Here is a 6,978-nt window from a genome sequence, read left to right as displayed (position 1 = left end):
TTCTGCTAGTTCGGAGCAAAACAATGTATGACAGACGAAGCAAGGACAATATAATATACGTACTAACGCAGGCAAAGAGGGCGCTGTTGGTCAAAAGGAGTCTACTAACATTGACCTTAACTTGGCAGTAAATGGAATTGAATAATGCATCCTTGTGTAAGCGAAAAAGGATGTAATCGAAGTATTTGAGTTGTGGTGCTATAGAAAATGCTGAAAACTAGAGAGACTGAAAAGATATGAGGAGGTTCTCCACACAATCGGTGAGGAGAGGAATGGGTGAAAAATACTGACAAGAAGAAAGGACAGGATGATTGGAAGTCTGTTAAGACCTCAAGGAATAAATCCGTAGGTTCGTCTTTCTACAGATGGTTGCGGGAACTCGGCTCTTCAATGTAAAATGTCAAATCAAAACACTTTTAGGCGTTTAAATTTCCAGTTGTTATTTTATTTTATTTGAGCAGACCTTTCAGCACTACATTACGCCATTTACAGGCTTCCTGATAGATGTATAGGAAGAGTCCCACATCTGGTCCAATCAAAATAAGGGCCCCTATTTTTAAGGTGCCACAAATTTCTCTTCTCCTCAATCCTATTCAATACCTCCTCATTACTTATGTGATCTACCCACCTAAACTTCAGCATTCTTCTGTAGCACCACATTTCGAAAGCTTCTATTCTCTTCTTGTCCAAACTATTTATCGTCCTCGTTTCACTTCCATACATGGCTACACTCCATACAAATACTTCCAGAAACGACTTTCTGACACTTAAATCTATACTCGATGTTAACACATTTCTCTCCTTCAGAAACGCCTTCCTTGTCATTGCCAGTCTATATTTTATATCCTCTCTACTTCGACCATTATCAGTTATTTTGCTCCCCAAGTAGGAAAACTCCCTTACTACTTTAAGTGCCTCATTTCCTAATCTAATTCCCGCAGCATCATCCGATTTAATTTGACTACATTGCATTATCCTCGTTTTGCTTTTGTTGATGTTCATCTTAATCCTCCTTTCATGACACTGTCCATTCCGTTCAGCTGCTCTTCCACTTCCTTTGCTGACAGAATTACAATGTCATCGGCGAACCTCAAAGTTTTTATTTCTTCTCCATGGATTTTAATTCCTAATCCAAAGTTTTCTTTTCTTTCCTTTACTACTTGCTCAATATACAGATTGAATCACATCGGGGATAGCCTATAAACCTGTCTCACTCCCTTCCCAACCACTGCTTCCCTTTCATGCCCCTCGGCTCTTATAACTGCCATTTGGTTTCTGTACAAATTTTAAATAGGCTTTCGCTCCCTGTGTTTTACCTGACACCTTCAGAATTTGAAAGAGAGTATTCCAGTCAAAAAGAGCTAGTATTTTCTACAAACATGTTATTTCTGAATTAAAAGCCGTTGTCTCCATTTTGAACACCTTCTGTAGTGCACAATACAGACGAGTAAGTGTGCATTATCTTTGCTACATTTAACTGTCATCTGCATTCATTGTTGTTGTGGTTCCTGACTTCCAAATCATTCATTGGCTCAGGATTATTCCTGAGACCAGAAGTTCCTGTTCCAAAGTTGTTGTTTTCCTACTCCTCTATCAGCTCCTTTAATTTCCTTGGTACCTTTATAATATCCATAGAAGAAGTCGCAAAACTCGAAAATTGTACTTAAATGCAAGAAGACACGCAGTATATCGATCCATGATTCCTGAATTGCGGTTGACCCTCAAGGTGTTCGTTAACGAACACAAACACGTTAGAAAGTTTTGATCAAGCTCTAGGAGCAGACATCACAAGGGAGACGTCCTTTACGGTGATGTTTACTATTAAATGCCTAGAGCTTACGTTATTGGAAGTCAGTCAATATATTGTATCCGTCGACGTATGTCTCAAGAGGCTGCCAAGAAGGTAAAAGTAGACGGATTCCGTATGAGTCGGGGGCTTAACAATAATCGTTCTTTCTATGCAAAATTCGCTGCTGGAGCAGGAAAGGAGGAACGTGGAAGCGGTACACAATGTGCCCTGTACCACAAACCATAACGTGTCTAGCAGAGTAGAGATGTACGTCTGTACGTATGTAGAAATCTGTCTTTAGTGGGAAAATATATGTTTTAGAAACGGTAGTAAGCCTGTGGTAAACACAGTAGACAAAGTAAAGTAAAACTTTTGTCACGAAATGGACCCCACATCTGAGACCTGCAGCTTACTAGGACTTCATATTATTTACACAGGGCAGATAGAGGAGCAAGAAAAACCCTCTAATGGCTCGTGTAATTTATTCTAGAAACACGGTGCCTTCATTGATCATATAATTTGTTAAGTATGATTACATAAAAACTACAAACACCTTTTCAGAAGGGCTTCTTAAGTATAATGGTGAAGACATGTGTTGTGTCTACTGGCAAATTGCTACCTTTGTAAACAACAATGATATAGGATTAATAACCACGCAAAATAGTCATGAGTGACTGATTTTGAGAAAACTGCTCTGTAGGACAGAGAGCTCTTTTGTCGCCACCGTGAAAGGAATAGTTGGTCGTGTCATGTTACTGGGATGCAGTCAGACATAGAATTGTCGGATGGTGTTGGAGCCGAATGCGTGATAGTAAAACGTCGTGTCAACGCATTTGATCGCTTACAGATGGTGGATACGCAGCGCATGGGACACTCATCGCCGATATCATGCAGCCACTGGGGCCTGCACGTGCCTTCGTGTCAAGGGTTTACAGTGGGTAGTTCGATGTGATGAGAACTTCTGTTGCCAGAATCCAAAGTAGAGCCTAGTAACGTGTTCAGTATCCTGAAATAACTGTCGTGGCTTCTAACAGCGCTTACGCGGACAAGAATGTAGCTACAGACTCGCCAAGTGAATGCGGAACAAAACAACCAGTGGGGCATGCACCACCCAGATCCACCACCTGACTTTCTTAATTGTAACACTAAGAAGAGTACACAAGGCTGAAGTGAACGTGATACTACAGGTAAAGCACATAACAAAATTAACTTTGCAGTGTTACAGAAATAGTCCTATACTGATCTCGGAATTTTAAAATTCCGTACATTGTAGATTTCTCATGTGCTGTCATCGGGGTCTGTAAGAGACAGTTAAGAAGGGTGCGGTGGTTTTAGCAATTACTGCAACTCTCTTGATGGTGATGCGAGTGAGGGGCATCCAAAAATTACTACCATAAATGAAAATACAGGTAATTGCGCAAGCTGAGATGTATGGAACAGCTGACGCCTAAAACGTATAAGAAGAAAGGATCCGAGCCATTAAATATTAATTACGAGAATGCATTGTACAAGTTGAACATCGGATTTATTTAATGGGGAGCTAAACTCAAAAGTAGAAACGAATAGCTCAAGAAGTTGGAAAAACCTTTAAAAGCAATACATTCTATACGCCATTTGGTTCGTGTGGGCGTGACCTGTGTCAGATTACTTGCAGTAATCAAAGATACGGACGTTAGCAGGTAGTGCTACATCAGAAGAGACGAAGGTAATAACGTGTCACGACTTCTCCCTCAGATTCTTTATAGGTTCTCCTCATCTTCGGAACGGTAAAGCAAATACTAAGAGAATGATCCGGTGTAGGCGTACACTGCTTGAAAATTGCTAAGGAACACAGACATTATTGGACAGGAATAATCTCAGCCACTGATGGACGATATGAAACATAGTGCATACGTAATAGGGTTGCAGTGGTATTCTTATGAAGAAGAACGGTACAGATTTCACCATTTGGAAGGGCAGAATAACAGACATAAATGCCGGCCGCCGAGCGGTTCTAGACGCTCAGTCCGGAACCGCGCTGCTGCTACGGTCGCAGGTTCCAACCCTGCCTCGGGCATGGATGTGTGTGACGTCCTTAGGTTAATTAGGTTTCAGTAGTTCCTTGTCTAGGGAACTGATGACGTCAGATGTTAAGTCCCGTAATGCTTAGAGCCATTTGAACCATTTGAACAGACATAAATAACGTTCATGCTTAACAATGGTCAGACTCCCAACATAAAGGTCAATATCAGACTCACAGTAAGGAACATTCCCTGCTCAGTGAGTAATGCGTATTTTGCATCTGTTGCACGCATTGTCTACGAAACTGTAAAAGAGTCCTTGGGAGTATTACTCCACAGCCCTCCAAAGGCGGTTTCGCACGGTTTTGGACGATTAGAGGAGGATGTGTTCGTCCAGAAACAGGTATGCAAAGCGTATCTCAGCCATGGTCTATAAGGTTTATGTCCGAGGACTTTACAAGCAGCTTCATAGTTAAATATCTTCACTTTTCAGTGCGTCCAACACCTCAACGGTCCTGTGCGGGCGGACATTGTCACCCACAAACAGAATGTCGTGTACTAACGCACTTATAAATAGACGGACATGATCCAGAATAATCTCCCTGTAATACCGCTGTGCAGTAACGGTTCTTATGCAGCGATATTCGGCTATTGTGCATAGGCCATATCGATGACGTTCATGAACATTCTGTGGTGTGAAACGTGTTCTCCATTCTCTCCACTAACTGGGGCAGGGTCACTTACCACAGTGAAGCGTGGTTCGTCGGAGAACATCACTGTGGGCTGCACTTGCTGGCACCAACCAACACGCTCCCTAAGTAACGAACCCTTTCCAAGAAATGGTATGGTTGATGTTGGGTGCCTTTAATAGGCTTTTGTGCACGCAACCCAGCTTGATTTAGTTGCCTGGAAAATACACGTGCACTGGTAGCGTTAGCAAGGTTTGCAATGAACTGGTTAGTAGGGCTCGGTACTGATTCTCTTGCTATGTGGAGGTCCGTATACAGCCACTGGAATGCTTTTGTATAGCATTTCCATCTTCAGCCGCCTATTTAATCGCGAAATAACACATTTGGACACACCCATTACAGTGGTCACAGTAGTGACACTTTGACCGGCTTCAAACCGTCCAACTGCTGGTAAGCATTGAAGTGATGTCTTGAATACGTTTGTTGTACCATATAGGATGTCGCAGTAATCGATTCCACAACAATCTTCTTCAAACATTGTACTGCATGAACTGTCGAATGCAAACAGAGCGTTCGTGCACAGGATCGCTGTAGTTAGCATGTCACGCGTTCTACATTTAATTTTACTAACACTGGTCGGGTGTTCCGTAGCAATTGACAGTTGTTCCTTAGGAACTGGGAGTTGTTCCTCAGCAAGCACCATTTGTTCTTTAGCACTTGCCAAGCAGTGTGTTGAAGAAGAATTTAACAGGGCGAGACAGATAAAACCAGCTGCCCAGAATATACCTAAAATGAGTAAATGTATCGAGGTACGGTTTTCTTTGGGTTACAGCGAGTAACTTTTAAAGTTACAAATGGCGAATTATGGCACCAATATTTTTAATGGGACTATATACTGTTTTCTGTGATATTATAAAGAGTATTCGGTGAATTCCAAGCCAAAAAATGTAGGCAAATTGATCAGATAATAACAAGACAACGGAACTGCATTCTACTGCCCCATTAAACTCGGGAAGATCAAGTATGAATTTCTGAAAAATCCAACCATTTGATTTACGGATTACGGAAGTGTCAGATTCCACCGATATGCTTTGACGCATGACGTCATCAATATGGCGGAAATGGCAATTCTAAGCGTCTCCAATATGGCGCCTATGATGTCACTGCATACACTCTGCAACAAACACGAAAATACGTATAAGTAAGACAATGACATCTTCCTCCTAAAATACAATCAAACTAACGGGACAACCGCAGGAAATTGGTATTTTTTGAGGGGGGTCAATCTAAATAAACAGTCAAATAGGCGAACAAAAAAATAATTACAAAGTCTATAGGAATCACATACTTCACTTGACCTTTATAGGTCATCCGCAGCTGACGATACCAAAACACAAACGCCTACAGCAAAAACTACGGAAATTGGAATCAGACTCTTCCATTACCACTGGTGACGAAACCAAAACACTAATACCTACATATAAAACTAAGAAAATTGGAATCGGTCATTTTCCTTGCCCTTTATTGGTCAACCACAACTATTAATACGAAAAAACCAACAGCTACAACTACGAAACACAAAACACGTATTATCACGCAATTTAAAGAATGTCTTTCGCGTTTAATCCTAAACGACACAAAAATAAACTTTTCTTCTTCTGCAAAGAACATGGGATAATTCTGGAGCATCTATAATTTAGGATTATCAATAATTTTGGACCATCAATAATTCTGGACCATCACTTTGACTCGCTGGACAAACAGCTACAGTGTGTAAGGAGATGTCAGACTCACTTCATTCACTACAGTAAAGACGTGTTTTTTTTTTTTTTTGAGCTTAAAAAGAAACTCATAATGTCACTAATACTCCCCATACATGCCCTTGGTAAAGCTATTCTCAAAGGTCTTTCGTACGAAGGGTCGTACAGGCTATAAGTAGCGATGACCACTTGTGTACGATTCGTCTGTCACTTATGTTATTTCTAGCATATAACTCCTGTCTCGGAACAGTTATCACGGCTACGTGTCGAAAGGGTATAGACTATCATACCCCTCGAAAAAATGGTTCAAATGGCTCCGAGCACTATGCGACTTAACTTCTGAGGTCATCAGTGCCCTAGAACTTAGAACTACTGAAACCTAACCTAAGGACATCACACACATCCAAGCCCGAGGCAGGATTCGAACCTGCGACCGTAGCGGTCGAGCGGTTGCAAACTGTAGCACCTAAGACCGCTCGGCCACTCCGACCGGCATCATACTCCTCGTTTGCTCTATTCTCCTCAAAATGTCATTGAAATTGAATTCCTTCCAAATTTGAAAAGAGACCTAATGGTCTGCCTCCTACCACAATAGCCTTCTCTCCAATATAGTAGCCTGCAGCTCGCTCTCGTCGATGTCCCCTTCCGCAAAACTTTTTCCTACCCCTTGTCAGCAAAGCTTTCTTTAAATTCTGTTCGTTCCTAATAGCCACTTTTTTCAGTTTAACCTTCTCCTCTTT

The sequence above is a fragment of the Schistocerca americana genome, chromosome 8, assembly GCF_021461395.2.
Source record: "Schistocerca americana isolate TAMUIC-IGC-003095 chromosome 8, iqSchAmer2.1, whole genome shotgun sequence".
Taxonomy (NCBI): domain Eukaryota; kingdom Metazoa; phylum Arthropoda; class Insecta; order Orthoptera; family Acrididae; genus Schistocerca; species Schistocerca americana.
The sequence above is the reverse complement of the archived record's forward strand: the minus strand, read 5'-3'. Positions refer to the sequence as shown.